Raw genomic sequence first — 12,678 nt, 5'->3', positions numbered from 1 at the left:
ATTTTAAATAAGGCATCCTTTCTAGGATGCCGACTGCTACGTTATTATGTATTGTCTCCACAATAGAAAATAGGAGGAAAGGACTGTAAATGTAAGGCTTAAGTGATTATTGAAACAGCTTATGAGAATAGTTGGCTCAACTTGGAGAGGTGATTTAAGACTGAAAAATTAAACATTTTGCTGCTGTAAAATATCTGCACCTAATCGTGAGAGATTTATCCCGTATTTTAAGCTGATCTGCTAAACACAAGGATGTGAATCAAGACAAAATGCTGTCGATGTGTGTGTAAAATACATGTGGGGAAAACGAAGATATTGTATTAATATCTAAATTTGTTCTAAATGTAATATATCAGAGCTTAATTTTTTTCCCTTGTGTGCTTTAGGAGAGGAGAAAGAGAAGGGGTGATAATAGTGTAGTTGTTTTGGTAGCTGCAGATTAACCAGGGTGTGTGTTTGATTTTCTTTTTGCTGTGAATGAATGGATCTTTCTGTGCCTGGGCCCAATAGCTGCAACAAGATGGCGTTTGCAGCAAGGCAGCTCTCATTTTTCAACTCCTCCTCACCACAGCTTTGCCAAACTAGATCTTATTTCGTAATTGTATTTTAGATTTACATTCTCGTTCTCTTTGCTTTCTTCTTTTTGGGGGTGGGGGTAGGAGGAGTATTTGGAAGATTGTTGCAAGAAATCTGGGGTTTTTTCTTAATTTTTGTGAGCTCCTCCAGATAGGAACTAGGTGGGAGGAGTAAATAGTTTTATTGAAATGTTCACATAGGCTCTTACTGGATAAAGGGGTGACATGATTTTCTTTTTTACCTTGCAGTGCCTGCTTAGTATCATCAAAATGTTCTTGGCTTTTATGAAGCCTGTTGCTGAAAAACAGCATTTTAAACCTAGAGCACAGGTATACAAAGACCCTGCTTGGGGCTGTGTACTGTAGCTGGTTCTCTACTAGCTGGGTAATCGTCAGACCCCATGCAGACAGTTATCTTTCTATAATACAAAAGAGTCTCCCATCTGCTTCAGAATGCTAACAATTTGTGGAGGCTTTTAAAATTGCTTTTGGCCTGGAATTATCGTCATACTCTAGGTAACTGTTCTTTTTATGGGAAAGAGTAAGAAAGGTTTTGGGGATGTTAAAACAGTTCTGTGTCTGTGAAGTGTTGTATTTTAAAACGACATTACAGATTTCTAAAGCTTTCTGTGTGTGTTTTGTAGTATCTTTTAAGAAAAATGGACTTTCAGTTTGTAACTTTTGTGATATTTCACTACAGTGCCAAGCTTCTTAACTTTGGCAGCCTAAATAAAATAGCTTGGTTAATACTTGCTATACCAGCCTCAGGTTTAAAATAATACACTTCCCAGCAAGAAAAATAAGAAATGCTTGTTATGTCTTCTGTATTCAAACGACCTCCAAACCTTTGGTAATATCAACCTTTTTAGTACTGTTTATCTGTGACTTAATGTATAATCAGTTGCTTGTTAGTTTATTGTAATAGCCCGGCTGTAGTTCATACAGAAGGAAGCTAGGAAGCAGAAGAGCTAATTTGCAGTTGAGGTGTCTGTTGTTGTTGTGTTTGTTTTTTTTTTTTAAAAAAAAAAAAAAGAAGAAAAAGTTGAAATTAGCCGAATGTATTTTACTCCTCTAGTATATCAGAAACAATGTTTTAATCAAGAATACTTGTCCAATAAATTACTAGTTCCATTTGATGGTACTTTTAATGTGCTGTTGAACTTGAAACTAGCAGTGCAGCTTTTTTTGGTACTAGTACTTTGGTTTTTCAATACACGTATTGGGTAAGATAAATTTTATTTATCCTTGTTTAGTCCTTGCAGCTGCTAAGTCAGTACATAGCAAGCATCCTACCATGGAATCTTAGGCAACACGTAAAGTTAGAATTCCACAGTAGATCTTAGCAGAACAGTTTTTAAATTGCCTCCATACCTCATGGAAATCTGAAAATGTTGTATTTAGACTTAATGAGAATTCTTCTTGTGTAAGTAACCAATAAACTTTTGTATAATTAGGAAGTGTGTAGAGTTTTGTGTAGCATTTTTCTTAATATCATCCAAGAAAAAACACTCTACAGCTATTAAAAATTTTAAAACTAGAACAATTAAACTAATATACTTAGGATAAGAAAATCATTCAATTAATGCAGTTGCTTTCAGGATCCTTTAATTATAGTAGAAATACATATCTTTTGTGTCTGTAGGATGCCTTTTCTTGAAATTAAGCAAGATGATGTTGGCTTCAGTGTGTAATAACTTCCTGGTGCTTTGGAGGCTTCAATTTGGTCATGTGGAAAACAACTATAACTGTTTCTTCTTAAATAGTTACTTAGTTCTGATTTCTCAATCAGTGTGAAACAAGATGCCAATTCATATGGAACTTGTGTTGCTTTTGCAGATTCTTGTGTTGCCTATTGCTGTCCTTGGGAATGTTAATGCAGTGTTACATTTAGCTAGTTTTGTAGTTACTGCAATAAAAAATTGGGGTTGCTTGCTTTCTGTGAAACCAGCAATAGATTTGTCTTCTCTATGTCGGGCTCAGCTCATGTTTTAGTCGCTGAATTGGATTAAATTCTTACTGTCCATGGATTTTGGCTCTCAGCATTAGTGGATTGGTAATTGATATTCTCAATTTTAATATCCAGTTTTAGCCATATGGCATAGCGTATTGTTTCAAGAATTGCATTTAGTGCTAGTTTGTTACTAGCAAGTTGAAATGAGGAATCATGCATTCAAGTGGTTGAATTATGTTTAGGTGAGTTGTCTTTGGAGTCTCTAATGCCTATGTTTGTGCCAGTATTTTTTTTACACTATTTTACTGGTTATGTTGGGAAAGAATTTATAACCTTGGAAGCAACTAGCTTGTATTAATGAAATGTTTCTTAAGCATGTGATTGAAGATAAAGTGGAATTTTTTTTTAAGGGAGAGTCTTGATTGCTCGAAGTGCAGACTCAAAATGAAAAGAATACATATTCCATTCAAAATGTTTTTTTTCTCCCCACTGATAGTGTTGGAACTAGTATTAGCCAAGGTCGTGATAAAAAACAAAAATACCCCCAAGCCCCTATGTTTCTATTTAACATAGTATCTCAATTTATTATTTCTTCACAGGGTGTCTAGTATGCTGGGGATTTTGTGTGCATGGATTTGTTTTTCACCAAACAGAAATGTATGCAGAATCCATAGATACTTGAGCCAACTGGTAGTTCAGCAGAACATTAAGAGGTTTTTAAAAGCTTTGAGCTGGCTATGAACAGTACCTTTACTTTAGATGCCAAAAGAATCAATGTAAATGACTGTGGAAGGCTTCCTAGTACAAAAATACGGACACTCCAAAATAGGTTTTGAAGCAGAATACCACGTTTCTGTTGAACTAGAAGACTTCTAAGTAAAGAGAAAGGAGACAGTTAGCCTTTGAAAGAAAATACACATTTAAAAGTATTTTTGGGAACATAAATATCAGATGTTCTTGGCCTGTTTTTTTAACAGCTGACTTTCTAAAATGTGTTCTTTACAATTAATATCTTGTAATACTATTTTCATTGATATTAAGTGCTTGTGTCCATTGCATTTATTGGAGTGGTATAGAATGTGTTATGATTTGTTAGTCTCTTGAAATATAATGAAATATTTCTGCTTGTCTGGAAGACTGCAGTTGGAACCTTGAGTGGACTAGGTACAGGGGATAATACTTGCCTTGCCCAGTATAGTCACAGACCTCCAGGAATCTTCTTTCTTGAACCCAGCTAGAGTAATGACATGACAATATTCATGAATGCCATCTGGAAACAGATAAGATATGGTATTGCTTGCTATGTATATCTTATGCTCAGTGTTACTGGGGATGCTGTAATTAGATGCCTACATGGTAATTTGTATGTGTAAGCCAAAAAGAATATTTTTGGGGACATCATGGAAGTGTGATTTGGAAATGATAACTTTAAATTCTGTCCAGGGTTCTCAGCACTGGCCCAAACACTCAATTGTTTGGTTCTCGAAATTTTGAACTGGCACAAAATAAAGATCCCATACAAAATGTTACACATTGACCCAGTTATTGATATTTTAGTTCATTGGGTGGGTCTGTGTGTCACAGGACACAGGAATAAGTGCTTGAGAAAGCAGTTACAAAGCAAAAGTTGTTTAGATATTGCCAGATTTAAGTCTTGCTGAAATCCAATACAAATAACTATAGCAGGTTTCAAATAAGAACGCTTTAGAAGATGTTGTAGATGTTCAGAAGACCTGGCTTTGAATTAATGAATAGGTTACCCTCTGTCAGCTATTCCATGGTAATTATCAATGCCTGCACTCTGAAGATAAATGCAAGGTTATTCAAATCAGCATAGCCCTTTTTCATGGGGGACCAAGTTAATCTTAGTACCTCAAACTCGATGTAGGCTTAAAGGGTGTAGTACATAGATGGCTGCTATGGGCCAGCTAATGTTGGAAACTTGCTCATGAGTCTGAGCCCTGTTTGGCTTGTGGGCAAGCAGAATCTGCAGGTTAATATCAAGATCTCTGAGGTTTCTTTACTGACTTAAAGACTTGTTTTAAAATTATTTTTTCTAAGTATTTTGGGCTTAAGAAGTGTTGAAAACAAGGTGATTTTGTCACTTGTCACAGACTTATGAGGAGAAGTGCTATAGTTATTTTTTATTTGGTGGGACTGAAGGGTTAAAATTTGATCTTCCTGTGCTGTGTTTGTTTTGGAATCCTAATAATGCATAAGTGAAAATGAGGCTGAAGACCTGAAGAAGGTGATCTGAGGGAGCTTAAAGGAGACAAGATATAAGGTAGCTCTGTAACTGATGGTGGTAAAGATAGGCTAAATCTTCAAATTATTTTCATAGATAGTATTTAGAACTTGATGAGGGGAAAAATTAGCAACAGATAATACAGTGAAGGGAAAGAGAGTAATTAAAAATCTAGTTGCCGTTTTAATGTGAAATGTAGTTCATTTCTGTAAGTAGTTTGCGTGAAACTGCTTCATTAAAAATATGTATTTTTATTTGATAAGGTAGAATTTCAGCCTGTCAAATCACTGCAATTTCTAAATGTTCTGCACGTAGAAAAGAAACCTTCTATATGTTATAAGGATTAACTGAATTGTAGATAGCTAAATATTTTTTTTCAGTGTGTTCCTACACTGGTCTGAGGAAGGTTTGCCTAAAGTTTCTTGCCAGTTATGTTTTTCTCAGATGAGAATATTTTTGATGTCTTCTTGAAAACTGCAGTAATGCCTGCCAGTACTCCCAAAAAAGAAAATATTAATTATCTGTAATTAGATAGATTAGATAATTTTTTGTAGCTTTATGTAATGCAGTCCTATATTAAAAACTATGTAAAGATTTTTGTGCCTATTTTCAGTTCTTTCATTTTTTACTCCCCTAGCAAAGGCGGGGGGGGAATAAAACCAAAATATTTCTCTCTGGAACCTCCTGCGTGCCATCTATCAAAGTAGTTGCAAATATTTTACCAATTCAGGTATCGGTGATGATTTTGCTCATCCTTATTACAAAATCAAACTGTACTGAGTATGGGGGACAAATTAAGAAATTTTGCAAGGCTTTCTACATGACTTTCAGAAAGGCAAAAACACCCACAAAGTTGACATCACTGACAGGAAAGCAATGCCTTACTTCTGTGGCTTGTTTTTCTTCTTCTGTTACAGTAGGCTTAATTACAACAGCTGATGCCAGTTATTTTCTTTCTTTGTAAGAAAGAAAAAGAGCTTCTGCTTACCTATTGCAGGTGAGCTGTTAATTCTATACCCCTTTATTTTCTTACTGCTTTTCTGGCCACCTTGCATATCTTGGGCTAGATTAAAAGTCTGTTCAGTAACATGTGCTTTGTGTTCCCTGACTTTTTAGGATCTATTGTAATCTGTTAATAGAGGTTATCTAAAATTATTTGCAAAATCATGAAGTTATTTGACAAGCTGAGTGGGTTTTGTTTTATTTTTGTGAAATGTTGAAACAAATTTCCAACACTGCTCTGACAGAAGAGTTTTTAATTGTGCACTTCAAAATTGCAGTTTAACTTCTGTGGAAACTGAAATTTATGTGTCCAGTATTAATGTTGTATGCTTTACTGTAAGGACTTCTCATTGGGACATCTGTGATAACACAGGATATATTTTACTAGACTTCTTTTGCTGAGGGTTACAGAGCAGGCGGCTCAGCTTACAAATGGTTTTGGAGTATATGTGGTATGCTTGTATCTGTCCAGAGATGTGCCTTGCAAGCTACTGCCTGAGGTGTTGCTGCCCTTTTGTAATTGGTGGGGAATGTGCCTTTCCTCTGGAACTAGAGAAATTGAACTGATCTTTTAGAATAGGAACACTTTGTATTTGGTCCAACTGTTTGGACTTTTGTACGTATTCAAGGGATTTACCAAAACAATTGAGGGACATGAGGTGGGGCAAAGCTCCAAGGTTTAGAAGTGTACAGAAGATGGTATGAATGTGCCTCTTTTGTTGATGCAGAGATCTTAAAAGTTAATGCTTAGTTATCTTCAGTAGTGAAATTTGTAAGGCCAGGCAGAAATGCTCACTCCGTGAGCAGCATTGACAGGAAGTCCCTAAACTTATTTTTTAGTTTGATATGTGTGCAATACTAATAATTTTCTAGTAAGATCTTTGTGGTGAAAACTAGTGCAGTTAAGTCTGGTTTTGCCATACATGTAAAGTTCTGTTCCATTTAAGTTTATTTAAATTGTTGAGCTGATACATCTTAGTTAACACCAAGTGGTTCAAGGTATGTGTTGAACATAGCAATGCTTGAAATAAAAAGAAGTAAACTTAGGTTTCAGTATGCAAAATATTGTGAGTTATAACTGCATAGTACAAAACTTAGTATATGTTTTGTTTCCAGTAAATGAAGTAATAGCGCTCAACAAAGCAAGTCTATGTGTGCTTCAAGATGCTGAGAAGAAATCTGTTTATGGTCCTCTTGGACTTTTCCTGTTTGGTTCCCAAAGCTGTTTCTTCAGATAGCCTAACAAATGTGTTTGGAGGGCGGTGTGGTAATTTTTCTGTTTGTCTAGAAAAACAAAGTAGATGTGATAGTCTGCTGAAACCTTTGGTACTCAAAATAAGATTATACTGTACTAATTAAAGAGCTCTCTTTGTTGGAACATATGTTTGATATTGCTGTTGCACATTCTTTGTGAAGTGGTAAAATACTGAAGATACACTGCTGTCTGTTTAACAAAGGTGTGGTCTGTACAAAGATCAGGAACTGTTCCCTTGATGCTTATGGCAATTAAACTGTGCTTCAGGTTACTAAGTCCTGGATTTCACTACAAGTTGCCAGATATTATCTGGCTAGTGCCTGAAAGCTTACTGTAGAAGTTAATATACTGTTCTTTAATTAAAAGACTGTGTAATGTTTAAAGAAAATAAACTAATATTGAACAGGAACAATTTAACAGATTTAAAATCTTGACAAAGTAGTGTATCTTTAACAGATGCTTGAGAAGTTGGGGAATTGGTTTTTTTTCATGTATGAAAACTCAAACATCATAGAAACTTTGCACAGTGAAGTCAAATTTGTTAGTTCAACTTAGTTTTGTCCTTTATTCTTGTGATTGTAGATAATAGGTGAAGCTTCAGCATTTCAGAAAATAATTAGGCTTGTCCTACAAAAAGATTCATTGCTGATATGTGGAGGTGGAACTTGTGCAGAACCTGCGTTTTGGGGCTTAATATCTAGGCACAGTAGTTCATAGGTGTGAGTACTTAGGTATCTGATTATTCAAAGTCTCTTATTAGTCTTGAATTTGACATACTACAAATTCAGGATATCCAAGATTCAATCATATAATGATTTCAGAAATTAAAAACTGTATCCTTATAATCAAACAGGGTACAATATCTTGAAGAAAAGGAGAAAACATCTTAAAAACACTATAGACTCGGAAACTTTGAAAATAGAAGGAAGTTCTTCCAAACGTTTTGGAAATCTTAGGCAAGTCCTTAGATGCGAGAAGATGCCCAGTAATTTTCATATTTGCTTCTAGTCTGACTTTTCTGTCTTCCCTTTAACCTGTATTAGAAGATGGAACTCATACTTAAATCAGGCATTGGAAAATCCGCTTTTTCACTACCCTGGGGATCAAATATAAAGCATCTGAACAGATTTTATTGCGATAAGATGGGATGTTAAGCTGTGTCACCTAGCTAGGAGTGCCTACCTGTTTACCTGGATACATATCATGGAGAATTCATTTATTTCATTCATTTAATTCATTAGGTTTTGATTTCTTAGTCTAATTTGTCCTGTAGTAATTTTTTTTTGTTGCATATCCTTGCTGTTGTGAATTAAACTCAGAAGGCCTCACTCTGGGGGAAGCCAGTTACTGCTGCCCTCTGTCACAAAAGGTGGCACAGACATCTGCTGTTCAGCAGCTGCCTTGCCAGTTCACAACTTGGCATGTTAAGGAAACCAAGATGGGCAAATAGTTTATTACCATGCACTGTGTTGCAAAACTGTGATAGTTTGGCTTCTAGTTAATGAGCAGCTTGGCTCTTACAGAAGGTGAAGGAACTTATAAAACCAAGCTGAGGTGGAAGCTGGAGTTGGAAACACCAACCATGTTTTTCCCAAGTCAGAATCCTTAATATACTGTAGAAGGTGGAAGTGACCTGTCTTCAAAGCTCTCTCCCCTTCTATTTTTAAAGGGCCAAGTTGATATATTGTGTCCTGCAGTTAGTGTGTTTTCTGTTTTAAAAACAAACTCAAAACCACCCTCTCCTTAAAACTGCACATAGTTTTGCACAATAGTGTCCAGGGGCTCCAAATAAACATGAAGCAGTGCTTGTATAAAAAGGGGGTGTGCAGAGGATCGTGGAAATCACTGCAAAATCTTAAGAGTTACGGATTTCAACTAACCTTACTGGCTGCTGTCTTTGTTAAACAGACTTTGCTTTTTTGACTTCACTTTGCATGTATTTTTTTCCCTAAAATAGATGGGATTGTCTTCTGATGTTTTCAGTTTTGTCTCTCAGTTAATTCCCACCCTGGCTCCTAAGCCTAGTAGTACTTTACTTGTTTTCTTTTTATCATATTTTCCTCTTTATTTTGATCACCTAACCAGATGCATACTATCTAGAGGAATACAACTGCTACTTAAAGACTAGTGCCAGAAGTTTTAAGAGGGTTAATGCAGTACTATGGAAAGAAGAACATCCAAGGGTGAAAGCAAGTATTTCCTGTTGTACCTTTGTGCTTTCTGTTGTGATGCTGTCCCTGGGTTGTACTTGAAGTTTACCTTTCTCATATCAGCATTAAGCATTGTTGCATTGTCTGTTCCCAAACACCACTACTCGGTCTAATGGCTTCAAGGTCTCCTGTGTTACTCTTCAGTCTGTCAACCTTGCTTTTCTTGTTCCTGTTCTTCTGTCCCTTAACTTATTTCGTATCAACAGTACATATCAAAATACAGCAATTGCTGGGAGAAATCAATGAGCTACTGGGGGTATAAATCATTGCTATCAAAACTAATGGAACTGCTTGCACATTGATTAAAGATGGGTTATGTTGATTGCGGGGCTAGAGAACAAAGTAGTGCTCAGTCTATTTTGGGTAAAAAGGTTAGAGAAGTCATGCCATATTTTAATCTCTGCCGAGTATTCTTTTATCTGCTATATGCATATAATACAGTTTGTTGATTTTTAAGGTCCACTGAAATACTTTTTATCTTCAGACTGGTGCTGGAAAGCAGTTATTTCATGGTGTAGCTTAACTTCTAACAGTGGTCTGTTAATCTCTTACTGAAGATCAGTGTGCTGTTTGAACACTTAAATTCTTACTTCAATGAAATGTATTCTTTTTATTAATTAGCTGAAGCTTGGATAAGATCTTTAACAGAGTTGTAAAGAATTAATATTTTTCTTTTAGATGATCTCTGAAGCTGTTTTGTACAGTCTGTGTAGCAGAGGCACAAAATGAGCAGGCCGTTTGTTCAAATGTCTTAAGTACCTTATTTTTGTTGAGGCAGGATGTGATAGTAGTTATGGTCAGAAGGTAGTTATCAGGTCTTGTTGCAGCCTGGCTCTAAGATGGGGTACCTCTGTTGCTTCTATTGGATTTTTTTATCATTATTATTTTTATTTTTGTTCTAAGTCAGAGCAGAAAGAAGAATCCATGTTACGGAAGTACTCTTTCAGGATTCGATCCTAACAATGAAAGGCATTTAGAGTGGAACACCTGATTTGTATGGTAAAGCACAATTCAGATTTCATAGAATATGAATTATCTTGCTGCTTCTGGAAACATGATGTGTTTTTCATTAGTGTTTTGAGGGCCTTAGTGTAGCGAGACATGTAAGCGTGTCAGTATCTCAAAGTTTGTGCCTACAGGCATGGATGAGGGGGATGCTTTGCAGAAGCAAATTTGTCCATAGAAGACCACGTTATATCTGTGAATGTCTCCCTTAGCTCAAGAACAAGGGTATGTCAATTTGTTTGGCTATTTCTTCTGGTTTTAAATGGTTTGACTTTTAAGGATGTAAAAAGTAGTATTGCTAAATGTAGTGTTCTAAAAGGTAGTTGCATTTTTTAAAAGAGTGTAAATAGGAAGCAGCTGGTTCTCCTTTGACTCAGTTGACTCTTTACTAGCTGGCATAAGTAGAATGAAATGGATGATTCAGCTTCTGTTCATAAAATAGTTGAGCTGAAATTTATTGGAATACAATAATAGGAATTTCTACTAATTTTCTGTGCTTATGCATGTACACAGTCTTACTGACTTTTTTGTTTGTATTTTTCATGTCTAATTTTGCTATTTTTGTTTCTGTTTTTTTGTATTGTAAATAAGTGACCACATAGCCCATTTCCTGCTCCAATATAATAAATATTGTAGTGAAGATCTTAATGTACCTACTGATGTCACTGTAATGTTAATATCTGAAACAATATGTGATTTTTAACAAGGTTGAGAAGATCATGCCAATACAGATGTGTTGGCAAGCAGAGCTAAGCGGAATATCATTCAGGCTTTGGAAAATTCTGGTTCTTCTCTTACACTTTAACCCCCCAGACAGTGGCAGTTGATCCACCTATGGATCAATGTAATCTTTGGGATTTTGGTAACAGGAAGTGGTGTAATCACCTACCTCTGCACCAGGTTTTGTATCTAGTCATTCGTTTGCTTGTGAATTCAGTGCAACATGATCCAGTCACATGCTGCCCTCTCCTCAGCACCTACTGTGAATTATGTGGGGAGAGCCTGAGCAGAACATCATCATTATAGAGAAATACATCAATCTTCATGAGGACTTCTTGAACATATTTAAATCGCTGAAAACAAACTGAAGACCTGCTGGAAAGTTGGTATACCCAAAAGTGACTTTTAAAAAACAATTTTTGGAAACTTCATGAGAATTGACAAGAATTAGGCTTCTTAATAGGATTGCAACTTACTATAGGCATGTTCTTAAATTGTGGATTACAATCTTGTTTTGATACCTGAATAAATGTGTTTCTAATGTTGACTTATACTAAAAAGAAACAAGTATATATATTTAGGTGCGTAATGTGTTTTCATTTGCTATTTTATGATTCTGTCATTGATTTGTCACACCAGGATGATGTGTAAACTGGTCCTACAACAGTGTGCTTCCATTTCTAGCTTATAGGAGAAAATGTACTGTGTATAGCTTACATTCTGAACTGCCCTAAACATCCCACCTGTAGATTCAGCTGATCTAAATGAGAGATTACCCATTTTCTGAAAAGATAATATCCTGATACTGTGGCATTACCTTAGGTCCCCTGGAGAAGAAATAATGGATTTCTTGTTTTGTTTCTGGGGTGGTTTTTTTGCATTATTTTGTTCAACTTCTCTGCAAACACATTGCTGATAACACTTCATGCCAGGCAACCTTCCTATATCTGACTGATTTGTACTATAGTTTTACCCTTGGGGTTTTTTTCCTCTTTTGCAGCTTTAACACTTCTAAATCCAAATTATGAAACTGTTATCATTATTAGCAGCTTTCCAGATAGCTCCTGCTATGTGTGTTTTTTTTTTCCTCTGAAGTAAAGGTTGTAAGCATTCCTCATGTAAAGGGCTTATGTAAAAAAATGTATTTCCTCAAAAAATTACAAAAAGCAACTTTAGCACAATTCCAAGGGGATATAAATAGTTACTGTGACTAAAAAAAAGAAAAAACAAATAAAAAAACCCCAACGATAGTATCTGGACAAATGGCACAAAGCCTAGCCGATTCATATTAGTGGGCCTGAGAAAGTAACTAAAACCTTTTTAATTTGTGTCTCACAGTTAAAGTTTGGTGTTGGGATTATTCATGGGTTTTTTTGTTGTTGTTGTTTGGTGGGTTTTTTTTTAACCCAGCAAGACCTAGTTTTTGTTTCTGTGGCTCCTGAATAGTTAGCTGTATGTTACAGAGAAGATGTTTGGATCCAGCAGTATTTGGTTATATATTCTTACCTTTGTAGCTACTTCTCTGTTCATGGCAATAATATTACTTCTAAATAGTGAGAAATATGGAGTGTGTCAGTGGCATTAGGACTGTGATATCCCTATTATGCATGTGCTCTGTCCTGTTTAGGTAAACAGAGATTCTGGTCAGTTTACAAATGAAGTGAAAATGCCAGTAAAAACTGGAGGTTAATGATAAAAGAGTTGAAGGAAGCAAT

The 12,678-nt window shown here is 35.7% G+C and overlaps 1 protein-coding gene across 5 annotated transcripts in view; it reads left to right on the top strand.

The window, feature by feature from the left end:
- Positions 1 to 12,678, top strand: part of GNB1 (G protein subunit beta 1) — a 45,827-nt gene that overhangs the window by 1,816 nt on the left and 31,333 nt on the right. The gene's annotated exons all lie outside the window — the stretch shown is intronic.

The sequence above is a fragment of the Haliaeetus albicilla genome, chromosome 4, assembly GCF_947461875.1.
Source record: "Haliaeetus albicilla chromosome 4, bHalAlb1.1, whole genome shotgun sequence".
Taxonomy (NCBI): Eukaryota; Metazoa; Chordata; class Aves; order Accipitriformes; family Accipitridae; genus Haliaeetus; species Haliaeetus albicilla.
This window is presented reverse-complemented; position numbering and strand designations above follow the sequence as displayed.